Below are 27,809 nucleotides of genomic sequence, written 5' to 3'. Positions count from 1 at the left end.
TGTTTCCTTCTGTAACAACAGGGCTCACAGTGTCTCCCCTGAGTCCCAGTCAAATGCGTGTCACTCATCCATATCTCTTGGAAAAAGAATTCTTGTCCCACTGGATTCATAATTCATGGGATTCTGCTGCATACTTTGCTATCTCTTCACTGTCATGTAAGTACAAACTGTACTTTTCTCGTTCTCGACATCTTCATAATAATGTTTCTGGATTGCCACATCTGTCTTGCAAGATAGAAAAAGTTACATTCGGTTGAAATTTGAGCCCCTGGATTAAGAAATGTCTATTACCTAACTCTGCCAGGTTTACAAGGATGGAGATTCAAACTCTCCTCCCCACATACGTATGAGGAAGATAATAGCACGTCTTTATCCTTTGCTCAGCACTGATTTAAGGGGAAAAAATACCTCATCTTAAATGTCTGTTCTTCTCTACAAAAGATTACTTCTTGAACAGGGAACTAGTATCTTTAGCTGGCAGAAAGCCACCTTGACAGCGCTTTTAAAGTGGGAAGAGAAAAGTGACATCCACATACTATGTGGAACTATTGATGGTGGAATAATGCTATTTTCTTTCTCTTTTTAAAAATTTTTTTCTTTTTGAAGACCTAGGAATTTCTTTTTTTAATTAAAAAATTTATTTTATATTGGAGTATAGTTGATGAACAATGTTGTGTTAGTTTCAAATGTACAGCAAAGCGATACTGTTATACACACACACACACACACATCTATTCTTTTTCAGAATCTTTTCTACTATAGGTTATTACAAAATATTGAGTATAGTCCCCTGTGCTATACAGTAGGTCCTTGTTGGTTATCTATTTTATACATAGTATATATGTATATGTTAATCTCCAAGTCCAAATTTATCTCTTTCCCCAACCCCCCCCCCCCACAATCCCCTTTGGTAACTACAAGTTTGTTTTCTGTGTCTGTGAGTCTATTTCTGTTTTGTAAATAAGTTCATTTGTATCATTTTATTTTAGATTCCACATATACGTGATATATCGTATGGTACTTGTCTTTCTCTGTCTGACTTACTTGGCTGACTATGATCATCTCTAGGTCCATGCATGTTGCTGCAAATGAAAGGCTTTCGTTCCTTTTGATGGCTGAGTCATATTCCATTGTGTATACGGACCACATCTTCTTTATCCATCATCTGTCGACGGACACTTTAGGTTGCTTCCGCCTTGACTATTGTAAACAAGGCAATGCTGTTGTCTTTCTTGATGGGCTCAGATTAAACAGTACTCTGTGTAGGTGACCCCAGTGTCAGTGAGGTAGGCAGCTCTGGGCTCACAGAGGAAAGAGCAACCTTGGGAGTCAGGAGCTGTGGGTTCTATGCCAGGTTCTGCTCTGCTGTTTACTACTTAGGCAACCTCTCTGAACCTGTTTCCCCACCTGTGAAAGATGGCATGGAAGGGTACCCCTCAGTCCACCTCATGAGATAGGCGAAGATTTGGTACAAGAACAATGTGTGATATTTTCTTCATGGAAGTGAAATCAGCTGACTCATGTTTCCTTGACTAAGCAGAATCACTTGTTCATTCATTTTAATCTCCTTGCTGAGCTAAGACTTAAAGCTATGTCTAAAGGGTGCAGCCAGATGTGAGCACAGGGTAAACAGCCCGTTCCCATTGCCTCCAGACTCACGACCATGGGCGGAACTCTGCAGATTCTGGGGAGATGGGCAAAAGCAATAGCTGTTGGTGATCTCAGCTGCCGTCACTAAAGGCACAATTCCTGGGAGAGCTTCGTGGCTCACTGCAGAGCCCCTGCTTGCTGCCTGCCCAAGGCCTCATGCCTACCTGCTGCTGTTGCAGTGATAGTTTCTGCTTCTTACCACTTTCCAAATCTTTCAGGAGGGCTTCTCACTGGATGATTCAAAAAAGAAACCACTCTAGCAAAGGACTCTGGGAAATATGGTTTCTGGCCTTCTGCACTTGTGCCACACGAGAGAACTTAGGCTAGTAGAGGTGGTGACAATCTCCCACTCGAAGGACCTGGTAAGGCACACGCTTGCTGAGAAAGTGAGGTGGTAACAGAGCAAAGAAGGAACATTCCTACGAATGAGGTATTTGGAAGGTTAGAAAGGAGATAAAGGAAATACCTTGAATGGAGAAAAATTCTTATCACGGCAAACAGTTTCATCATTGTTCTTGGTTGAAAAGACAGTTTCCAAAGACAGAAAAATGATATAGTTTTGGTCCCATAGTAGTAGCTTATATCTTGGTGGAGACTAGTTCCTAAAAATTAATAAATTTCCAAAGATTCCTTGAAAGCTGTTAAGGGAAACAATTCTTTATGGGATTTGCTCAAGTTGCTTTTGTTTATAGAAAGGCTGAAGTCTTTCTCTCCCTGATGGGTTCTCTCTTGGGCATGAAATACATTCCAGGGAAAGCCAGGAAAGCAAGAGAGCCAAGCAGTGAGTGGGACACATGTGTTTGCTAAGAGGTTTTGACAAAGCATCCAGAAGGGGCATCTGTTATTAACAGTGGGAGCTAAATTTCACTCTTTTGTTTCTCTTCGTGCATGCAGAGAAATGTGCCCACATGTCCCCTTTGGTATGATCGCAGAGATATGAGCTCTCTGGGAAAGAAGAAGCATTTCACGTTTGAAATATGTGTACTTTCTTGGCAGCCGTACCCAGGACATCTGAAGAATGAATAACGCATACATGATTATTCCTGATGATTATTTTAACCCTCAATATTGTACCAACTGGGAGAGTGTTGGCATGTTAACAGCTTCTAGAATAACAGGGAACAAAGATTCTGCTTCAGCCATCAGAAGCAAACTCAACTCTACCAGCCAGGATCACTGATGCCCAGGGAAACTCCAATCTACCTTCATGTGCAGAAATCAAAGACCCCAAAGTGACGTAGAAAAGAAATAGTGGACTCATGTCAAGACTTTTTTTAAGGAACTAAGATAAGTTCAGTGGGAGCTTTTCACCAAAGAAGGTGACCCTGGAGTGGCACAGATTTGGAGGGAGAGCCTGAATTATGGGGGGGTGGTATCAGGCAGCCACAGTGGTGGGCAGGAAGATGGCACTGGGGGTTGAAGAGGTGGAAAGTGAAACCTGCAAGGCAAGGTCCAAGCAGTGGGCTGGGGCAAGCGGTTCAGATCTACGCTGTGGACAGCCATAGGGTGCTGGGCTGGCTTTTCCAGCTTGTGTGGCTGGGGGCTGAGTTGGCACATCAAAGCCACAGTCCCAGGCTTGGGAGTCCCCGGAGAGCAGGTTATGCCCAGGAACTGACCCACGGTGGGGGGTGGGGGTGGCACCAGCCACAGGCCCCCTCTGTAGCATCTCTTCTTTGTAACTGCCCTTCTAGGACTACCTCCTCTGAGGGTGACGTGTGTGAGCTGGGCTTCAGCTTTGTGGATGTGGGGACTCCGTGGCCTTGGCCTCCCACACACTTGCCTTTGCTCACCTCACCTGGGGCAGTCCTGCCGTTTTATACGATGTTACTCCGGCTGCAGTCCATCACCCAAGAAGAGCATCCTGTTGAAGTGTGTGATTGTGTAAACGGGGGTGGCTTCAGTTACAGGTGACAGAAACTCAACTCAAGCTGGCTTGAGTTGCTTTTTAAAAATGAATTTTATTGCCTTGTGGAACTAAAAAGTACAGAGGTAAATCTAGGTTCAATAACATCAGAAGATGCTTTCTGAACGTGGAATTGGGGGTAGGTTGGTGAAACAGGTTGGGGGTGGTCAAAAGGTACAAACTTCTGCTTATAAATAAGTCATGAGGATGTCATGTACAGCATGGTAACTATAGTTAATAATATCGTATGGTATATTCGACAGTTGCAAAGAAAATGCAAGAAACAAAAAAAATCACACATCAGAAGACAGAGAATCAAATGCTGTCATGACCCTCAGGGACGCCAATGCCCTCTTTCATTCATCTCTGATCATCTCTGACTTGGTATCATACTCAGGCAGGTTTTCTCTCTGTGTCTGTGGGCTTATAGTTTCATGAACTCAGGTCCAGAAGTAAAATAAGTTCCCTGTTTCTAAGTCCTGAGAGTGAGCCTTTTTAGACAAGGATGGAACCCGTAAGCATCTCTGGTCTAATCTCTGTGGCCCGGGTTGAGGAGGTGGGGTTGTGTTCAGTGTTCTGATTGGCCAGACCTGGCTCACGTGTCCACATCCAGAGACAAGGGGGCAATTATCGCACTTGAGCCACTTAAACTGGGAGGTTTAGAGCTTGGAGGACTTCTTGAAGTAAATTAGGGTTCTGTTACTAGAAGAAGGGGAAGGAAAAAAATATCCAATGCATATGGGAAGCAGCAGGAGATTAGACCAGCGAAGCTAGCTCAAGAAGCATCTAGAATGGCAGGGGCAAGTCTCAATTATGAATATCATTTGATTGGAATGACTGCCTGAAACATGGTGTTGAGAAGGATTCTGAGGCTGCCTCAGTGTGCAGTAACTGGTAAGCAATGTCTATCACGGATGAAGAAGGGAGGACTGAGGTAAGTGCCATGGATTAGCCAACCCTGATGGAGAAGATGACTTTATTTGGCCATGCTGATCATTAATGCCTTTAAAAAGAAAAAGATTTTCTCCTTTAAGAAAGAACATGAGACGGGATATAATTTTTCCTGCAGAAGATGAGCAATATATTCAAGCATCCCTTGTTCTAATGAAGGTCCCAGGGTATCCTGATCCCATCTTTTCATGTGTATGTGAGAATCAAGGTAAAGCAGAGAGCTTGGCAAGTATTGTTGAGATCTGGGTACAGGCTGCGGCCACAATGCCTGGGGAATGTTTGCATTCCCCTGCTTCAGGCACAATTACATTGTGAATGAGCCAGTTGTGTGGAAGAGGTAAAATGTTTCAGAGTGGATTTCTCGTCTTGACAAAGTCCTCCTCGCGGCTGGGGAGCACAGATCTTTTTTAGCCGTGGAAGGAAATAGGCATGAACATAGAGAGGTTGGGGTGCTAACAGCCTGAGCCCCTCTGCCCAGTACCATCAGCTTAATCTTCCGTGGCACAGCGGCTGCCCTCCTGCAACTCTGGCCTTATTATACATGCTCCTCGGGCCCACTGTTCCCTGCTCCACAGCTCCTTCTCATGCATCTGACTGTTCCCTCGTGAAGATAGTTAACTTCACTTCTTACGACTGTCGCTCAGGTGCAAGTCAGTGTCCTCGGATGCCCACGTGTCCAAGGGGCCCAGCGGCATGTGGCCACCAGGATTGGGGCTCAGAGAGATATTTTCAGGGGTGCATTCTCTCTGGGACCCATTCAGCAACACCCTTGAGTGTCTGGACCAGGCATGAGGATACAGAAATAAACATCACCAGTCCCTGTCCTCCAAGAGCATCAAGTCTGTGAGCAAAGACAGACCCCTTGATGTGTAAGTCATAATACAGAACACTAAGTTCAAAAGGAAGGGATGGGTCTGAAGAGGCTGCCTGAAGATGCAGTCATGAATGTGGCTTATCCTACTTCCTGACGCTCTCATGCACCCTACTGTAGAGAACAAATCTGACTCCATATTAGAGCTGTTTCTTTTACTTTAACCTTTGTATCAATACCTATTGCTTTTGCTTCAAGAATGTTGCCCCTAGCCTGAAATATACAGGATAGCCCATCCTCAAGGCTCTGACCTTTAAGAGTATAACACTGTTCCATTCCTAGAGAGATACAAAGTTGCAGAACAGGGAATAACATTTGTCTTGTTGGAGGTTTACAGGAACATCGTGACCTGACCTGCATGAAACAGCTGCAAGTACAAAGGATTCCTACACCAAGAAATTTGCCACAAACGGCCAAGTCCCTCCCTCACCTGGCCTTTAAAAATGCTTTGCTGAAACCTTTTGGGGAGTTTGGGATTTGGGGGGGCATGAGCTGCCCCCCACCGCCCTGTCTCCTTGCATGGCCCTGCAATAAACCTTTCTCTGTTCCAAACTCTGACGTTTTGGCATTCTTTGGCCTCACTGTATGCTGGGCACACAACCTTGCATTAGGTAACACTATGAAGTTGGCAGGTCCTGTGTTTATTTCCTCCATTTTATAGATGGGGAAACCAAAGTTTAGGTTGCATAGCCTTTCATTCATTCATTTACCTTTTTCTAGTACCTACTATGTGTCATCAGCTATGCTGGAGATACAGAGATGAGTTGTCCCTCCCAGTCCCGATTGAGATGCTCACATCTACCCCTCTCAAGAGACACCACTCAGTAAGTGGATCTGGGAGGCAGAGCAGGTGCATGTCATGCAGTGTAATCTCGGATATGGCATCCCTACAATGACCTACTCCCCAAAACAACCCCGGATGTTTTGCTGCGGGATGTTTCTCTCAGTTCTCTGAAGCTCTGTCCCCATGGACAGGGGCTCCTGGCCATACAAATGCAGGTCCATGTTACAGCTGAGACCATCTTTTATGAACAAAGAAAGTTGACTCCCTAAAGTTTTCTCCTTTCAAATGGTTATTGACATATCCTGGAAGAATTTTTCAAGAAAGTTCTCTAAACACCAGACTTCAGAGTTATGTTTACAAAGCCATCTATTATGTTTACAAAGAAGCCCTGGAGGCAGAAATCTTTGGGCGGTGCAGGTGCTGCTGCATGAACCCCAGTGGTTCCATCAGCACCCTTCTCTCATAAGGGAAGAAATGGCAGGGTGAAGGGCTCCTCAGGACACCTCTGAACGCGGGTACCCGGGAGAGCCCCGGGCCCCTGCCACCTCCCTTTCCCCGGAAAGAACACAGTTGAGGTGCCTCTGCTCTGCTTCCAACTCATGCAAGGCTATTAGAAATGATATTCAAGTTATTCTTCTGAAATCACCTACTACAATGGCTACACCAATGATTTGGTTCCGGCACATTTTGACCACCTTCCGAAAAGCTGTTTATAAGGATATTGTTAAGCCGACACAGAGAACATTCTTAGTTTGTTCCTTCAACTTTAAGCTGTCCTCGTTAGAGACAGGAGAGAGTGGGGAATCTTGTTTAGCACCCTTTTGGGTGAGTTCTGCCAGTTTACACAACAGCACGGAACCCCCATCTCACTGTGCTGAGCAGAGCATCAGGCTGGACCACAGAAAGCACTGTGGGCAGCCTGTGACCTGTGACTGACAAATCACCAGTCTAGGGAGGGTGGGACTGGGCTGTCCTGGACTTGCCTGAAGCAGGAGGACCCACCGCATGGCTGGCGCTGTGATTTGCCATTTTCATGCGCTTCTTCTCCCCTTGGGGGCTTGAGGAAGATTTGGGAGGCAGAAAAATGAAACATAGGGCTGGATAGAGTTGGAGTGGGGTTACATCTCCTGTGTTATTCCAAGCCTAACAAATCTACCTCAGGACTCAGGGAAAGCAGAGAACCCTTCCCACAAACCTAAGTGACCCTTGCTTTCTCTGAAAGAACACACTGTCTGGGAATATTTAGGGTCAGTTATGCCAAGTCCACTTATGTTTCTTTAAAAAAATTTATTCAGCCTCTCACATGAGACTGTGACAAAAGACGAGGAGGGGTTGGTTAATTTTATCCTATAGTTTTCAACTAATATATAGCAAATCCACTTTTAGATATAAAATTGCAATCATCTAGACTCCAGGCTTGTGGTTGAAGTGTCACTGTGTTTGTCACACATTCTTGCCTTAGGAAGAAGCTGTTTATTTCCAGAGTCCCCCACTGTGAAGGGCCACGTGTGAGAGTGGATACGTGAGAACCAGACCGTTTGGGAGGGAGACCACTGGACACTTATCTCAATGGCCCATAATCGTAGGTAATGTGTAGAGGAAAAAACCTGGCTTCAGATTTTTTTTTTAATTGAAGTATAGTTGATTTACAATGTTGTGTTAATTTCTTCTGTACAGCGAAGTGATTCAGTTATACATATGTATGCATTCTTTTTTATATTCCTGGGTTCAAATTTTGATTTTTCACACTTACTAGTTGTGTGTAGCTCATTTTTAAAAGGCTGCTTAGTATCCTGGGAATAATACTGCTTTTGTAACAGGCAAGAGCTAAATCGGACTCCATGTCCGATCTGTTTATTTGACTTTAACCTGTGCTTTTCGTTGCTTTTGTTATTATAAGAAGAAATTAACGCATCCCCTCCCCAAGGCTGACCATTCCAGGGGATATTTGCAAAACTTATGGCCTTTTTACTGTACTTCCTCATCTCCCCCACTCGCTGTGCTATAAAGGAAACTGGCATCCAAACCCCGATAAGATCGGTTTTTCTTCAGAGACACTGGTCTGCCGGCTTTTTCTGAATAAGGTCGTATTCCCTGCCTCAACACCTCGCCTCCCGATTTATTGACCTGTTGTGCGGAGAGCAGAGCAAACTTGGACTCGGTAACACTTCCTTGTAAGGTTGCTGCAAGGGGGACTGGGCTTGCTCAATAAATGCTGTCCTTCACCCTGCCATTTCTTCCCTTATGAGAGAAACATAAATAAAGCAGCTATGTATCCTCAGAAAGTAAAGACCACATTCAGCTTAGTTCTTCAAAAGGTCATTTGTGCTTTGGGACTAGCCTTCCCCTGACCAATAACCATTTGGATTTTCAAGAATGTGTTCTCCTAATATTTTTAACATGCAGGTAATTTGTGCTAAGCTGGCCTCTGCATGCGTTTAAGTGAATGACGATGTTCTCTGTTCTCCCAGCCCAGGTCTCTGTTAAGCTCTGGAACCGAGTCAGAGCCAGTTCAAGTCAGGCGTGATTTATTAAGTACCAACGATGAACACGGGGCTCAGATTTGCTTGCTGTCACTGTGTCCTTCACAGGTCTCTGAAACTGAGTAGGACCCTGTGGGGCTCCAGGGCACAAAAGCCTTTCTGTGACCCCTTTCCTGAGTTCCAAAGTGCAGGTTCAAACAGTTGCTAATCAGGGAAGGGAGGGGATGCAGAGACAAAGGAGGAGCACTCAAGTAACAATAGTGTAGCCTTGGGGGCAGGGTCCTGTTTCTGCCTTAAGGGATACACATAACACTATCTTTGAGCTGTTTTGCAGATATTTAAACCTGCGCCCCCAGGTGGTAGAAGTTAACTCTCTGCTACCCACAAGCATGTAGACCCCACACCTGTTGGAACCAGAAGGTTGATGATGCTGGCTCCCAATTACGTCACCACCAACCAATCAGAAGAATGTCCCAGAGCTGATCACACTCTCCTCTTTGAGCCATCACTAGCCCCTCCAGGTTGGGACACACACTTTTGAGGGCATTAGCCTGCAGTGGCCCCCTTTCCCTGGCAAAGCAATAAAGCTATTCTTTTCTACTACACCAAAAACTCGACAGAGTTTTTGAGATTTAATTTGGTGTCGTTGTACAGAGGCCGGCTTTGGCTTCACTGTTGACTGCCCTGCACATCAAGAGCTTCTTTAGAGTTTCAGGGTCTCAGAAACCTAGGAAGACAATGAAAGGGGTTCAGCATAATATACTCTTCTTTGAAAACCATGGAAGTGCTGTGCTTTTAGCCCCTGACATGTCTCTTCTTTCTCCCGCTGGGTCCTGGTTTCTGTGCTGTGCGCATTGAGTCTCTCACTATTTTTTCTGGACCTGGACCACCTTGGACGTGGGCACCAAGTCCATAAGAGATGGCATGAGAGTCATTAAGAATGATGTGGGAATTTCCTCTCTTTAAAATTGACAGGTGGGGGCTTCCCTGGTGGCGCAGTGGTTGAGAGTCCGCCTGCCGATGCAGGGGACACGGGTTCGTGCCCCGGTGTGGGAAGATCTCACATGCCGCGGAGCGGCTGGGCCCGTGAGCCACGGCCGCTGAGCCTGTGCGTCCGGAGCCTGTGCTCCGCAACGGGAGAGGCCACAACAGTGAGAGGTCCGCGTACCGCAAAAAAAAAAATTGACAGGTGGAATATGGGCTTTTGGGCTCTTTCTCCCCACGCCCTGACCTGGTCCCTGAGAGCCAAGCTTTCCTTCTGAGGGTTGTTAGCTATCACCTGGGTGAACAGTTTTTCCTCAACCCCTTAGGCAAAGAGGCCACCTCTGCCTGGTGACCTGAACTAAAAGCTGAACATTTCTGTGCTCAGATAAACCCTCTTCTGGGGAATGAGCTGGTCTGAACAAATAGAAAAGAGGACAGGAGAGATACTTGGGTCTTTTCCTTCCTACTGAGGGACGCTGAGTGAGGCACTTAACTTCCCCCAGTCTCTGTGCCCTCCAGCAAAACCCTGGAGAATGTGAGGATGCTAAGGATGTCCTTCTGTCCTGGAAGATGAGCTGCAGGATCTCTTGAGCTGATGGGACCCTCTGGGGCAGACTAAACTGACTGTAGTTTTCCCTTTTGTAACTACTTGTTTGATGTCATTTTAACAGAAGCTCTACATTTTTTTAAAGGATGCTTTTTCATGCTGCAATTTGTCTTGTGATTCTTTCCTTATTATTTCCTCCTCCTGCTATTTAGTGCTGGCTTTCCACAGGTGTCCCTGGACCTCACTATCATCCATCAGAGTGATTTCCTCCAAATCTGTCCCCCACAGGGGCTCCCTGGAGGTTCCCCTTTTGTCCTGATACAACGAGACGATTTTAACAGCCACATTCCAACAGTTAAATCACGTGGAGGAGATGGAAACTTCCGACTGATTCTCTTTTCCTTTCTCCGATGCCATTACATGGGGCCTTTGATACGATCTGATTAGACACATGCCACAAAACCTGAGAAGATCACAATGCCTCTTTCTTTGGAAAGTTAAACAAGCGGCTTCCAATTTTTGATGCCACTTTTCTTCCACAAAAATTACCCAGAGAGTGGTTGATTTTTCTTCTCTTGGGGCAGCTCTAAAAACAGAGAGGAGATAAAATTGTGATGTTGAGTGCTTCCCTTGTCCTTGGCTTTCTACCAGCTGCAGAAAGAACAGGGACCCTTGCCTTGAGAACTCTTAGCATAAAAGAAGACGGGTGAAATGTTTCCAGAGGAGGTTGAAGTGACTGCCCTGGCTTGCAGTGGTTTCTGCACCTGCACACTTTATAAGTTGCCCCTTTTGAGTCACAGCCTCCAGAAATGTCTTCTCTTTCTTCCTACTCATTTCTTGGGAGCAAAAGTTCATTGATGCTAATCAAATATTAGTTTTGATAACGATGAAATGGATGATAGTAATAGCTACTATTTGTGGATATCGAGTATGCATTAGGTGTACTACATGCACTGTTGTGTTTAGTAATCACCTTGGTCCTGCTAGAGAGAAGTGGTCTCCACTGTATAGACAGGGAAAGCAGAGCTCGGAGCAATTAAACTACCTGTCAGTAGGACTGAGCTAGAAATAAATGCCAAAGTGAGAATTCACACCCAGGGCTTTTCCAACTTCAAGCTCTGTGCCCTTTAAATTTCACTTTGTAGGTCTTTTCTCTTTCTTTGGTCTCCCTTGTCAAGGTAGATAGTATTTCTTTGATTTTCATTACAAGCAATGGGTAAGGGGTTTGAGCAGCAAAACTCTTTGAGAGGAACCTGGGAAGTTTGGGACCCATCCTCCAACACGCAGGCACACAGATGACACTGTTATTTGTTGATTCTATAGAAAAGTCGTTGATTTTATTTTCATTGTGAAAGGTTCAAATAATGGAAAAGTGTAGAGAAAAACAAATCACCCAGAGCCCTGGGGAGATTTTAAAAAAATACAGAGACCTGTGGCCCACGATGGAGACCTTGACTGAGGGCCCTGGGATGAGGTCTTAGGATCTATATTTTAAATCTGTACAGGTGATTCTAATTCACAGCTTGAGCTAAAAAACCATGGCCTGCTCTAGACTCAGATGAAGGATTGCAGTCATGGTTTGGCTACTGGCCTGCTGTGTGAGTCCAGATGGGTCATGCTCCTCTCTCGGATCCCTTCTAACTGGAGGACACTCTCTCTCTCTCTTTTTTGTTGCAATTTTCAATAAAAAATTATTTGTTAAGACAAAACTGTAGTGACAGAAAGCAGACTAGTGGCTGCCTAAGGTTAAGGACAAGAGTTGGTGATTGTCTGCAAAGAGGCTAGGGGGAACTTTTGAAGTTAAGAAAAGGTTTTATATCTTGATTTTTTTTTTATTGAAGTGTAGTTGATTTACAATATTGTGTTAGTTTCAGGTGTACAGCACGGTGATTCAGTTTTATATATATATATATATATATATATATATATATATATATATATATATATATTCTTTTTCAGTTTCTTTTCCCTTATAGGTTATTACAAACCATTGAGCATAGTTCTCTGTGCTCTACAGTAGGACTCTCATTTTCTGAGTGGGAAATAATGCTGCCAGTGGTGTGGGAAAAGAAGTAATAGGACAGTGTGGAAGGCTCCAGGAGCTTTGCTTGTTCACTCAATCCCTTGAGATCCGGTATCTGGAATTTGCAAAGTTTGATCTATTTCCATTTCCAGGTAATGGCATGATTTTCATTCTGAGATTCACTGGGATACAGTGAAAAGAATGTGACTGCAGGGTCAGACCTATGTGGCCGGGAACTGGGCTCTTCCCTTAATTATAATTGTGTCGGGACCCAATAGGAATCTCTGGCTTTATCATTAGTCTATCAATAGACATTTGGATCCAGCCCTTCCTGCAAAAGCATGGACCAAATGGGCCTGGTTCTTTGTAGTTAAGCAATACTTTCTAGTTCCCTTCTTCTGTTATGGGTAAGATTTTTAGAGCCAGGTTGAAGCCTATGCAGAGGGCATCACTTGAGATTTGCAAGCCTTGCACCCAGAACTCCTTTTCTTGGTCTCTTCAGAACTCCTTTCCTTGGTCAAGGTGACAAAGTCTCACCCAAGCAAACGCTCAATTCTGCCTGGACCCAAGAAGCCTTCCAAAAAATGTAAACACCAGGAGTAAAGCACCACTTTGGTCAAGTGGAGATGCCAGCTTTTCTCTCTTAAAGAGAAGGATTTATGCTATGGCCATTCCAAGGAGACTTGCAAATGGTTATAAGTGGTGCAAATTATAGAAGTGACTCATGGATACTTAGGTTATTTAATTTCATTGCTGCCCTGCAAAGATACCTCACTGACTGAAGTGTAACAGACAGGTAAACAGTGTCTGAGGAAGTTCCTTGACCTTGTCTGCCTGACTATTGATATGCATAAAAAAAACGAGGTATAAAAGAAAGACCGGGGTGGGGTGGCGGGGGGAGGACCTCCAGCCACTTGTGGTTATAGAGCAGCTCCAGCCTCAGAGTCACATTTGAAATGAAGCTTTTCAAACTCCCCTCTCCCAGCTCACCTCTTTCTCATCAATCAATGGCTGCAGATGATGGGGACATTTACAGGTCAGTCCATTTATCCTTGAGGCTGCTGACAGGACTGTTGCCCTGCAAAAGTCTCAGACAGATGGGTGACTGTCCTCCTTTGCAGAGCTTTCTTGAGAAAGAAATCATCAGCATTCTCAGTAACCCATGCTGGTGTGGAGCGCAGGTAAGAAGGTGTCAAATTCACATAACCGTCAAAGGGAGAGAAGTTAGGAGTCCAGCTCTGTTTGGTAACATGGATCATACATCTCAGAATAAAGGAAGCATGGAAATCAAACACGTAAGTGTCAGAAACAACTCACTCAACACATTCCTCTGTGACTGGGGCATTATTCCTGACAATAACAGCTAATGTTCCTGTAGAAAAGCATCTCTGCTTTCAGGAGCTGCCTTTCAATTCTATGAAATGCTGCATTATGACACTCAAGGTGGAAGTCAATTATATAATTGGAACCTCGTTCTAAGATATGGAAAAATATTTTTTTCCTTACGCAGAGCTGGCTCTCAGTGTAGATCTGTTTGGCACTGATCTCCTTGGGTGTGGTTTAAGGGTCTCCCCATTGGTTAAAATTTTTTACAGCCTGTGAAATGGAGCAGGACCCTATGGTCCTTCCCCCACCCCATGTCCTCTGCCTGCCTTTTGTCTGTGGAAAAACTTTAGCCAAAGAATACGTTTATTCAGAGAAGTGAGAAAATACAGAAACAAAGGAAAAGAGTTAAAGGAGACCAAATAATAATAGTTTAGTCATTAAGCATAGTCAAGGACCTTTAGTTCCTTCTCAAGGGCTATAGATAATATTCCGAGCCATATCCTGGGAGCTGTCTTATAGATTCTGGAACCGCCAACAGGTGGAAGAAGTTAACTGCTTCTTGGTTGATGACCAGATTGTAGCCATGACATAAGCTGCCACAATTCCGAGAACTGGCCTCAAGGAAATGGGAACAAACCGACCCTGGAACTGAAGATTAACTGTACCGAAAACAATCAAGATGACGTCAGTCAGACCACTGATGACCAATTTCAAGGTGACGGTCAGAGCTCACTCTGCCGTTTCTGCATGTAGCCCCCTCCCTCTGCCTATAAAAGCTCTTGCACACTGTTTGTCAGTGTGTTATTTTTCCAAAATAAAGCAAACTTTCCTTTCCACCCTGTATTGGCTTTTGAGTGGCGAGCAGCCAGATCCCACTTTCGGTAACACCTGTACATTATGAATTTCCCTAATGTCCCATATGGATGGCTGCCTCCCCTCTATCTCTGCTCCACCACAGGGAGGACTCGGGGCTGACCCTTGGGAACTCTCTGTCCCTGGTGCCTGGCTTGATTCCATCTCCCAGACCAGATTGTCCCATGATGATAGACTCACATTACTGATCCCGTATCATCAGGTACCCTCCCGGGACTTGGGGAAGACTTTATCTCCTCTGCTCCAGCACCTACTGACCCCATGAGTTAAGGAGCCCTTGGCTGTAAGTAAGAGGAGACAGAGATCCAAATTTGTTGTTATGATAAGGGCATCTATTATTACGTATAACCAGAAGCTTAGTAGTAGGGCAGCTCCAGTATTCTTACAGTTAGAAGCTCAATGATGACATCAAGGGAAGTCTCCCCATTCTGTCATCCTCTTGTGCCACCTTTGCCCCCAGGATGGCTCCTTCTTGATCATATGATGGCCACACTGTTTTCCAGGTATTACATTCAGACATAGGGATTCCCAGGGGCAGAAGATGCCATCTCTTCCAAGATTTCTTTCTTCAAATAGAAAGGACTGCTAATGACTAATGACTGCCCCTCATGTCTCACTAGCCAGCTGACCCACTGCTACCTACCAGCCACCACCAGGAAGGGGAAGGAGACCACCATATTGGCACACCATGGAGCTGACCTGGACCCACCTTCCCCTGAGGCACCCAACCCGGAGGAATCCTGTTAGAGAGGAGGATGAGACCATCAAGAGTTCCTACAAACTCTAGGTCCATCCATGTAGCTGCAAATGGCATTAGTTCATTCTTTTTTAATGGCTGAATAGTATTCCATTGTACATTATATACGTACCACATCTTTATGCATTCCCCTGTCGATGGCCACTTAGGTTACTTCCATGTCTTGGCTATTGTAAATAGTGCTGGTACGAACACTGGGGTGCATGTATCCTTTAAGATTATGGTTTTCTCCAGATATATGCCCAGGAGTGGGATTGCTGGATCATGTGGTAGCTCTATTTTTAGCTTTTTAAGGAAACTCCGTACTGTACTCCATAGTGGCTGCACCAGTTTATGTATTTCAGCATGATGTCAGTAACATGATGCAAACAAAATAAATATCACTGTCCTCATCCGTTTCTTTCCTGAAATGTCACATCCACTATGGTTTTCACCTTTTCCCCCTCTTTCATCCCCAATTTCCTGGGAGATAGCCTGTTCCACATTTTTGTACAATTTCTTATTTAAATTTGGTTCCATTACGATCCTTCCTTGAGATACTGAACAATGGGCATTTCATTCAGATCACTGTCAAACTGAAAAACTATTGTTCCCATTTTATAGATGAAAAAATCAAAGTTGACATCAGAAAGCTCAACTAAGACAACACTCTCATTAGATGTGGTGAAAGGGTCCAGATGTCTCCAGCGACAAAGCCCACTGGCAAAGCGATTGGCACCCACCAAGCTGCTAATCCCCCAGGCTCGAGGAGCACTTCTGAGCTGAGGAGGGAGCAAGACACTGCTGTGGGATCCTGGCCCCTCTTGGGGTTCTGTTTCTGCTGCTGCTGTGGCTGTGAAGGTCGAGCATCTGCCTGTTCTCAAGCCCTCTCACCACCTTGGCCCTGGCAACTGTCAATGGTTCCTTTTGCCCAGTCTAATCACTATCCTGTTGCTCCAGAACTTTTAGATTTGGCACTGCCTTACTTTTACAGCCCACCTCCTGGAAAGACTCATGTCACTGGAGCTCAATTCATTATTTTTTAAGCACTTTTAAAAACTGAAGTATAGCTAATTTACAATGTTGTGTTAGTTTCAGCAAAGCGATTCAGTTTTATATATGTATATGTATGTATATATATATATGTATGTGTGTGCGTGTATTCTTTTTCAGATTCTTTTCCCTTATAGGTTATTACCAGATATTGAATACAGCTCTCTGTGTTATAAGTATGTCCTTGTTGTTTATCTATTTTATATATAGTAGTGTGTACATGTTAATCCCAAACTCCTAATTGATCTCTCCCACTCCCCCTCCTTTCCCCTTTGGCAACCATAAGTTTGTTTTCCATGTCTATTCATTTTTAACAGAAAATTTCCCTGATGCTAGTTTGCTGACCTTGACTTCCCTTTGGTCACTGCTTTTGACCTGAGTACCCCACCGCTGGGTACCACTGGACTGGATCCGAGTGAATGAATGAGAGTCAACTTTTCTAGAACCGTGCAGGGCAAAGTGCTGGGGAGGAATAAGAATGGTCCCTGTCCTCAAAGGCTCATGGTCTTAAGGAGTGTGGAAGATGACATTATGGTTCAGCAAGTTTCATTCCCACCCGCCACGGGAGGAGTTCACCTGTCTCCCCATTGACGTTGGTCTTGGCTCTGTGACTTGTTTCAGCATATGGAATGTGGGTAGGAGTGTCCAGTGCACCAATTCTGAGCCCAGGCCTGGAGGGGCCCTGTGCATTTCTGCCTGTCCCCACACTCTCTGCCATCACAGGGAAAGGGCTGTGCCCCAGGAAACCTGCTGGTCCCTGGAGGACGAGAGACGCGTGAGCAGATCTCAACTGAACCTGTGGCCTGGCCAAACCAGCAGACATGCACACATGAGTGAGAAATAATGCAGACTGTTACTCCACTGAGATTTTGTGTTGTTTTGCAGCAAAAATTGGTACCTGGAGAGGTATGATAATGATGAGTGTAATAATAGCATAATGGGGGAGGCACGAGTCTTTACCCAAGTGCAGCTGCTGCTGTGTGGGTGCCTGCACTGCATGGCCCACCCTGGCGGGGTGTGGGGTTTGCCCCCTGCCTCCCCCCTTGCTGTAGGTTGCTGGGATATTCTCGGAGAGACAGGACCCTCTTCTCCATGTCCATTGTTTAAATCTCCTCATTCATCCTGTGCAGATAGGGCTTCCCTAGCAACTTCCAGGCAACTCAGGGATCTGCTAGGAACACTGTAGTTATTCAGGAAGGATTACCCAGTGGTGAGCACTTAACCTTACATGTAATAATTATGTCAAAACTTAAATGATGACATTTTGTCCTTTAGATAGCATTGTGGGAGATCCAGAGATCTTTTATATTTTCTTTTTAAACACAGTTAAATCGTTAATGACTCCTTTACTGGATATCAATTCTGAGATAAGTGAGTTAGTGAAACCCCCTAGTGATTACAGAGAGAGCAAGACATCAACAGGGCAGGGCTGGCCTCCCAGACTGGTGACATCCTGAGGACTCACTGAGATAATGTGGTCCAAACCCAGCATTTGTGCTTGTTTAAAATTGAGGTAGAGTTGCTTTACACTGTGGTGTTAGTCTCAGGTATACAGCAGAGTGATTTGGTTATATGTGTATATACATATATCTATTCTTTTTCAGATTCTTTTCCATTATAGGTTATTACAAGATATTGAGTATAGTTCCCTGTGCTAGACAGTAGGTCTTTGCCGTTTATCTATTTTATATATAATCATGAGTGTCTTTTAATCCCAAACTTCTAATTTTTCCCTCCCCCCCTTTCCCTCTTTGGTAATCATAAGTTTATTTTCTTTGTCTGTGGATCTATTTCTATTGTGTTTGAAGTCCACAAAAGTGAAGGGACCTGCCCAAGGTCCCATAGCTGTTTGGCTGGTGCTGGGAACTAAGATTGACAGAGTATCTACCACGAGGTTTCTCCTCTGTCCCAGTTTTTTGTTATCACATTTTAATCCCCACAACATCCCTGTAAATATTACTGTACTTCCTACTACTGGTCTACAGTTGGAGAAACTGAGGCCCACAGAAGATAACTGTCGACCCCCCACTCTCATTACCCCCATCACCCTGCAGAGGAAGGGAGAGAATTCTTCTCTTTTAAGTAGCTGCCGGCATTGAAAACTTCTTAGATAATTTCATTAAGTTGAGGGTTTCAAATATCAAGAAAACTCAATGGCTTTTCTGCTCTGATTCCCATCCTGTGAGTCTGCTTCTTCTTTGTTTTATTCACTAGTTTGTTGTATTTTTTAGATTCCACATACAAGGGATAGCATACAGGATTTGTCTTTATCTCTCTGACTTAGTTCACTTAGCATAATGCCCTCCAAGTCCATCCATGTTGCCGCAAATGGCAAAATTTCTTTTTATGGCTGAGTAGTATTCCATTGTATATATGTACCACACATCTTTATCCCTTCATATCTTGATGAACATTTAGGTTGTTTCCATGTCTTGGCTATTGTAAATAAAGCTGCTGTGAATATTGGGGTGTATTTTTTCAAACTTTTTGGGGGATATATACCCGGGAGTGAAATTGCTGAATCATATGGTAGTCTTAATTTTAGTTTTCTGAGAAACCCCCATGCTGTTTTCCATAGTGACTGCACCAATTTACATTCCCACCAACAGTGTACAAGGGTTCCCTTTTTTCCTTGCCAACATTTGTTATTAGTGTTCTTTTTGATGATAGCCATTTTGACAGGTGTGAGGAGATATCTCATTGTGCTTTTGATGTGCATTCCCCTGATTATTAGTGATGCTGAGGATCTTTTCATGTGCCTGTTGGCCATCAGCATGTTCTCTTTGGAAAAATGTCTGTTCAGTTCTTCTGCCCATTTGCTTTTTTGATGTCGAGTTGCATGAACTGTTTATATATATTGGATATTAACCCTTACTGGTCTTATCATTTGCAAATATTTTCTCCCATTCAGTAAGTTGTCTTTTCATTTTATTGATGGCTTCCTTTGTTGTGCAAAAAGTTTTCAGTTTCATTAGGTCTCATTTGTTTATCTTTGCTTTTATTTCCTTTGTTTTAGAATATAGAACCCCCACCCCCCGCCTACCACCAAATAGTGCTGCTATTTATGTCAAAGAATGTTCTGCCTGTGCTTTCCTCTAAAAGTTTTATAGTGTCTGGTCTTACATGTAGGTCTTTATTTTATTTATTTATTTTAAATTTATTTATTTTTATTTTTGGCTGCGTTGGGTCTTCGTTGCTGTACGTGGGCTTTCTCTAGTTGCGTTGAGCGGGAGCTACTCTTTGTTGCGGTGCACGGGCTTTTCATTGTGGTGGCTTCTCTTGTTGTGGAGCACGGGCTCTAGGCACGCGGGCTTCAGTAGTTCTGGTGCACGGGCTCAGTAGTTGTGACTCATGGGCTCTAGAGTGCAGGCTCAGTAGTTGTGGCGCACGGGCTTAGTTGCTCTGTGGCATGTGGGATCTTCCCTGACTAGGGCTCAAACCCGTGTCCCCTGCATTGGCAGGCAGATTCTTAACCACTGCACCATAAGGGAAGCCCCACGTGTAGGTCTTTAATCCATTTATTCACTCAGAAGTCTGAGGGAACACATTACTTTCAGAGAGTACTTTACTTACTCTAAGAGCAGGGCCACTAATATATCATGAAAATGATAAGGACAAGAACAATACCAATAATAATACTGTGTGGGGTCATGAGGGGCAGGGTGGTCTCCCAATAGCCTTTGGCTCTGGAGTGGAGGTGTTATTGTTTCTGCAGAAAAAGCAAACCTGAGGTGGGGTGGGAAGTCAGGAAGGCACTTGGCTTCATTCTAAATGGAGAATGCACCTTCTTTTCACTTGGTGTGGGTTTTTATCAGGTAAGTCTCCACAGAGCAACTTTACGGAACCACAGTCTTTCTGCTATATTGAGTGTCTCTTTCCTGAGATGATTATAAAGATCTCCAGTTTCCTCCAACATGCCTGACTTGAGTCATGCATTCCGGAGGGTGAGATTTCCGATGAAATGTTACAAGGAAAAGAGATCAGGTTTTGAAAACTACCACAAAACTAAATTAAAAGGCATATGAAATAATTTTTTCGCCTGATTGGCTTTTGGAGTATCAATGTGACACATTGGGTTCTAATCTCAGATCTGCCATTTCTCATCTTTTGTTTCTATCCTAGTTTCTCCTTCTTTCATTCCTCCCTCCCTCTCTGCCTTCCTTATTTCCATTAAATTACTAAGTATTTTTCTGAATAGTTGGGGGAAAAAATGTATACTTTCAAGAAGGATTTGAAGTGGTAAAGATAATGACTTTTTAAAAAATTTTTTGTGCTACGTGGGCCTCTCACTGTTGTGGCCTCTCCCGTTGCAGAGCACAGGCTCTGGACGCGCAGGCTCAGCAGCCATGGCTCACGGGCCCAGCCGCTCCGCGGCATGTGGGATCTTCCCAGACCAGGGCACGAACCCATGTCCCTTGCTTCGTCAGGCGGATTCTCAACCACTGCGCCACCAGGGAAGCCCGATAATGACTTATTAAGAACTAAATCTTTTGGATGGACCTAGATTTTCTCATACTGAGTGAAGTAAGTCAGAACGAGCAAGACAAATACCATATGATATCACTTATATGTGGAATCTAAAATACAACACAAATGAACATATCTATGAAACAGAAACAGACTCAAAGACATAGAGAATAGACCTGTGGTTGCCAAGGGGGTGGGGAGGTGGGGAAGGATGGATTGGAGGTTTGGGATTAGCAGATGCAAACTATTATATAGAGAATGGATAAGAAACAAGGTCCTACTGTAGAGCACAGGGAACTCTATTAAGTATCCTGCGGTAAACCATAATGGAAAAGAATATGAAAAGGAATGTATGTATATGTATAACTAAATCACTTTGCTGTACAGCAGAAACTAACACAACATTGTAAGTCAATTATACTTCAATAAAACAAATTTTAAAAGGAACTAAATCTTCAATTTGTAGATGACACTTTTCAGCTCTTTTGACTCCATGTCAACCTTTTGGAGGAGGTAGGGGCCCTACTAGTATCTCCAGGTTACAGGGAAAGTATTTAAATGCCTCTGTTAAGATTCAGCTCACAGTGTGATTTGGTAAACAGTTGGGCCTAGGACCTGTATCTTGAATTTGCCCAAGCCTGAGCAGGTATATGAGAGTCTAGGGCTGATAAAATATCATGACTCTTGCAGCATAGGTCTGACCTTGAGACACCAGAGGTCGGCCTCCCATTCTGACCCTGCTCCTGTGTCTTACCAGCTTGGTGACCCCGGGCAAATTCTAAGGCCGCTCTGGCCTCAGATTCAGCTTCTATGAGATTCGTACAGTTATGTCAGGAACTGTGTGGTCAGAATAAGTGAAACCCTGAAAGCAGAGCCTGGCGTGTAGGAAAATCTCAAGCATGGTGTGGGTGACTTCAGTTATGACAAATGCCATCACGTCACTTTGCTAGGGAAATGGTTGTTCAGAGGCCTGAAGGAAGACAGGCTAGAGTCTAAACTGTAAATATAAAGTTTTTTTTTTTTTTTTTTTTGCGGTATGTGGGCCTCTCACTGTTGTGGCCTCTCCCGTTGCGGAACACAGGCTCCGGACACGCAGGCTCAGCGACCATGGCTCACGGGCCCAGCCGCTCCACGGCATGTGGGATCCTCCCGCACCGGGACACGAACTCGTGTCCGCTGCATCGGCAGGCAGATTCTCAACCACTGCGCCACCAGGGAAGCCCATAAAGATTTTGAATATTATTATTATTGGTAATACAATTAATTTTCTCGGAAATGTCTGGCTATATGATGCTTTAATAATTTTATGTATGCTATTTTTTTTGTGCTTGTAGAACTAATAAGTCCTAAAAAAAACCCCACACAAAACAAAACATGTTTTCCTGCTGATAGCAGATAAGGGGGCCTAAAATGCAGAAAGGAATGATTTTGCCATGATTAAAAAAGGAAATGAATGAAGACACCTCTCACTGTAGGATAAAATAGAAAATACACGTACTTTATGTTCTTTCTTCCCGGCTTAAAATTTCCCCCCTGCCCCATTTTAATTCCTTTTGACCTCAGGGGTAAGTACTAGTATCCACCAGGTTAACATGGACAGAAATCTTTAGTTAAGCACAGTGGTGAGTATATAGTATGCACGTTATTGCTGCAAATAATTTACACTATTAATCTGATTTTTTGGATGCACATATTTATTTGGACTGGGGGTACTGAAGGAATTTGATTGCTTGAAAATAAAAGAACTAGTCTCAGCAGTCTTGGGTTTCCTAAGGAAGTGGGCACTGGATTTTGAGCTGGGACTGAGGCTAGGGGCTCAAGTCCATATCTGGATACAAGGATCACTCTATCATCATTATTTGTTAATAAGCAAAAACAAACAAATCAACCAGACAGACAGAGAAACAAACAAAAAACCCCAGTAGGACTTGGAGAAAACCTAAGCTCCAGAGACTGTCTAGATTTTATTTTACTCTGGGTTGGGTTAACTTGAACCCGAAATGGTAAAATGGGTAACACAAGGAAATCGATGTTTGTAGAAGGTGAGAAGAACTTAGTGAGTCCACGTGGCAGAGCTCTGTGTGTGTGTGTGTGTGTGTGTGTGTGTGAGTGCATATGCATGCACAGGGACTCTCTCTCTCTCTCTCTCTCTCTCTCTCTCTGGTGTAGAAGTGTCTTTAGCCCTCCCTGCAGGGAAGAGTCGTAATGATATTCCAAACACATCTGGATCTTCTAAATACTTAGCTCTTCTGCTCTCCTAATGGGCTCTCCAAGCTCAGGACAGGTGATTGCCCCCACCAGTCCTGAACAGAGCAGCCAATATATTTGATCTTGGGGGTGTTTTTGTCCAGAGGAGGCCTCTGAAAATCACAGCAAGTTACATGTGGCTTAAGAACGGGTAGGACTGTTTTCCAAACACCTAAAGCTGTATTTGAAAAGTGTGATTCACAGACGACCTGCATCAGAACCACTGGTGGCTTCTGCTGGTTAAAAATGCATTTTCTGGGCCCCTTCTCAGACTCACTGAATCAGAAAGTCTGGGGGCGACTCCGAGAAGGCTTTAGAAATCAGGAGAGGATTCTATGCCCACCGAATTTGAGCTGCAGTGATGACATAGCATCCTTTCTCACAACTCTGCATGAGGGGGACACATGTTCCAGCATCCCACCCAATTCAGTTTGGTGAATTACCATACTGATTACAACAAAGACTCCACTGCCTGGAAACCAACCTCCCACCATTGTCTGAGAGCTGGACACAGTGACAACAGGATTCTTGACAGCCATTGACCTAAAGCTGATAGAATGCTGGCTACTCCCTCATCAGGTCAGTTTGCAATCTGCAGTCGTGGAATTCAGTGAACTCTGGTGGAGGTGGTGAGTCTGAGGCCATGGCTCCCAGAAGTCAATGGGGCAGGGAGGCCCGACTGGGTGGGAGGTAATGGGTCAGGACAGACTGGGCCCTATGCATGGGCCACAAATAAGGTTGTTTGGAGCTGGAGAATCTCTGGTCCAGCACTGGGGGATGATGGGGACAGTGATGTCCCCAGGCTTCTGTTTCCCTCTCTGTCCACCTGGACTGATGTCCCCCTTACGGTTCTCCTTCCACGCCCCAGTGCTCAGTGGTCTGTGATGATGACATCACCAAGTCCTCACAATAATCCTCTCTGGTCAACACCAGTTGCTCCGTTGAATAGACTAGGAAACCAAAGTTCGGGAATTTGGGGTAAGTTGACCAAGATCTTTTACTTTGTGACTGGCATTCAAATGCTGTTCAGTGTTTACCTCACCTCCTTGGGTCAGGGAAAGAGATCCAGTGGCTGTCCTTGGGCTCCCTTTCCGGAGCCCAGGGAGGCCTCCTTCAGAGCTTTGCAGAGGACAGTGGAGGTGTCTCTCATCTCCCCAGGCAGCCCTTCTCTGTGCAGCATCAAAGAGATGTCACCGTGCAGGGGAAAGAGTGTGGTTTTGGGGTCTTTTGTGTCCCACTTCTATCATTTTAGCTGCACGACCCTGGAAAAGTTACTTAACCTAAAAAGTTACTTAACTTAAAGATAGGTCTACCTATCTTTAAAGATATCTCTTCCTTATCTTTAAGGGGGATTGGAAGGGTGGGCAGTAATACCCACAGGGCTGTGTTGAGGTTTAGAGCAAACAGTGTGTGTGGTGTGGCTGGGACTGTTCCCAGCATCTAGTACGTACCAATGAACCACAGTAGTGACTGTCAAGCAAGTCCAGTTTGAGCGCTGAGATATACATATGCTGTGTGATGCAGTGGAACAGTCATTGGACCTGAGTTAGAGCAGCTGGGTTCTCATCCTGAGTCCGCCATCCACCAGCCCTGGGAACATTGATGAGACTCTGAACCACTCGGAGCCTCAGTTTCTTCATCTGTAAAGTGGGAGCTTACACTGACCCCTGTCCCCTGTGCTCACCCCATAGGATGGTTTTGAAGAACAGGTGTCTGTGCAAGAGCTGTGTGCACGAAAGGGTTAGAGTTACAGGAAAGAGGGACAAGACCCTGTCCCCACCCCAGAGGAACTTTTGATGCGGTAAGTGACATAACACACTCAGCTATGAAACTCTTGGGCCAAACGTTGGTATCACATGAGGACCAAGATGATGCTACAGAGGACACTTGGGATTATAGCTGAACACCTCCTGCCAGCATTAGGCTTATTTGGATTTGTTGGGTCCTCATTGCAGATGGAGGAGATCAGCTAAACTCCAGGGGAGATTTTTGCTTTCAGGAAACAAACTCAATTTCCATTATTTGAATTTCTCTTGTCTTTAAGGGCCAGCTGGGTCTGCCTGGAGTCTTCGTTGTCACTTGAGGAGATTTCTGTGCATGTGAAGATCATCGCAAACAGCCTGCCCACTCCTGTTTGCTTTTTCCAACTCCTCCTAATGTTTCAAAGGGCGGGAAAGTAGAATTTGCATCGCTGAGCACCATGTGTGAGGGGCAGGCTTAAGCTATTTGCATTTATCATTCCATTTCGCCTTTGCAACAACTTACCTGGTGGACATTATTGTCGTTTTGCAAATGAGGAAACTAAGCCTCAGAGAGGTTAAATAACCTGCTCGAGGGAACAAGCAGAGCAAGTGAGGGGCATGGCTTGGATTTAAACCAAGTATATGCTCTTGCCTCCCTGCTCAGTGCTGAACTTCCTCCTGAAAGACGTTCTCCATCCCTGCCCCTTGAAAGATCTTACAGCTCTACTGACTTCCTTTGTACCCTCTCCAGGCGCTAACCTCTGGTATACCCTGCCCTGTGGCATTGGCTCCTGTGTGCTATAGGTAGTGTTCTTTGTTTTCCAGGTGGGAGCGGGAGAGAGTACAGCTTGTTTCTCTAAACAGAGAACCCCCAAGGGAAGGATATGTCTATTCATTCAGCAGATGTGGGTTGTGTACCTACTGTGTGCCAGACACCATGCTAGGCACTTGGACTATAGCAACGGATAAAACAGACACACTCTTCTGTTTTCACTGAACCTATTTTAGTGGGGAGAAGATACACAAGTTAATGAACCAAACCCTACTAACTAACCAGCTAACACATAGAGTTTGCTGGATAGTGGAAGATGCCATGGAAAAAAATAAAACAAGAAAGAGGGCACACACCAGTCAGAATGGCCATCATTAAAAAGTCTACAAACAATAAATGCTGGAGAGGGTGTGGAGAAAAGGGAACCCCCCTACACTGAGGGTAGGAATGTAAATTGGTGTGGCCCCTATGCAGAATAGTGTAGAGTTTCCTTAAAAAACTAAAACTGGAGTTACCATATGATCCTGCAATCCCACTCCTAGGCATATATCCAGACAAAACTATAATTTGAAAAGATACATGAACCCCTATGTTCATAGCAGCAGTATTTACAATAGCCAAGACATGGAAGCAACCCAAGTGTCCATCAACAGATGAATGGATAAAGGAGATGTGGTATACACACACACACACACACACACACACGTGCGCGCATGCACTGGAATATTACTCAACCATCAAAAAGAATGAGATAATGCCATTTGCAGCAACATAGGTGAACTTAGAAATTATCATACTAAGTGAAGTAAGTCAGACAGAGAAAGACAAATATCATGTGATATCACTTATCTGGAATCTAAAAAAATGATACAAATGAACATATTTAGAAAACAGAAACAGACTCATGGACATAGAACACAAACTTGCAGTTACCAAAGGGGAAACGTGGCGGGGGGATAAACTAGGAGCTTAGGATTAACATATACACCCTCCTATATATCAAATAGATAACAACAGGAGCTGCTGTAGAGCACAGGGAACTACACTCAATATTTTGTAATAAACTATAAGGGAAAAGAATCTTTAAAAGAATATATATATGTATATAATGGAATCACTTTGCTGTACACCTGAAACTAACACGACATTGTAAATGAACTATACTTTCATATAAAAATGGTTAAAAAAAAAAAGAAAGAGGATGGAAATGTCATTGGGGAGGGGTCACTGGGAGAGGATCATTGAGGGAGGGGTTTACAATTTTAAAAGGGACGCTCACATCCAGCCTCACTGCAGGTGACCTTTGAGCAAAATCTGAAGGAGATGAGGGACAGGAGGCACACGTAGTGGAAGGAGTGCTCTGGGAAGAGCGTTCCAGGTGGAGGGAATGACAAGAGCAAAGGCCCTGAGGTGAGGGGTGCAGGTCTTTTTCAGGGTAGCGAGCAGGCTCATTGGACCGGTGCGACCTGAATGGGGCAGTTGTGGGGCAGGTGAGGGGAAGCTCCCAGAGGACAGGAGCCATTCTGCTGAATTTGCCTTTTATTTGGAATGAGGTTGGGAGTTAAAAGGAAGGCTCTGAGCCGAGGAGGGACATGACTTGAGTTATACTTTCACAGGCTCTCTCTGCCTGCTTCCTAGGGAAAAGCCAGAAGGAGGAGAGGTCAGAAGTTAGGAGGCTACCAGGAAAAAAATGTTTTCATTTCTTTAATTTTGTATTTTTATGAGTTGATGGATGTGCACTGAAACTTACTGTGATAATCATTTCGTTATGTATGTAAGTCAAATCATTATGCTGTACACCTTAAACGTATCCAGTGCTGTGTGTCAATTACATCTCCATAAAACTGGAAGGAAAAAAAAAAAAAAGAAGTGAGGGTGAGCTATATCAGCCTGGCTTCCACCAGTATGAAAAATAAAAAAAAGAATTTAGGAAGCTATTGCATTAATGCAGGCGAGGGGGTCAGCTCCTCAGAGCACATCGGCCTGAGTTATTTTGTATCCACTCTCCTTCCACCACAAGAGCGTGGCGCATTGCAGGTGCCCCGGAAACCCTTGTTAAAAAATGGAAAGCGAGGATGCAGCATCATCTAGTGCTTCCAGCTGTGGGCATTGCTGCTGGATTCCAGCTTCAGAGTTCCTGCGGTGTGACCTGGGACACGTGGCTTTCCCTCTCTGAGCTTCAGGTCCCTGATCTGTAAATGGCATAATAACAGCCTTGACCCTGTATGCTTCTTGTGAGGATTGCACAGAATAATGTATGTGAAGGGCTTGGAAGGGGGCCTGGCCCACAGTTAGGGCTCCACGAATATCTGTAATTACCAAGGCAAGAGCAGGCTTTATGTGCCTTTGTTGAAGAAAGGGAAACACTGAGAGAAAAATATTAGAAATCTTCATGAA

Source organism: Kogia breviceps, chromosome 2 (genome assembly GCF_026419965.1).
Source record: "Kogia breviceps isolate mKogBre1 chromosome 2, mKogBre1 haplotype 1, whole genome shotgun sequence".
NCBI classification, from domain to species: Eukaryota; Metazoa; Chordata; class Mammalia; order Artiodactyla; family Physeteridae; genus Kogia; species Kogia breviceps.
This window is presented reverse-complemented; position numbering follows the sequence as displayed.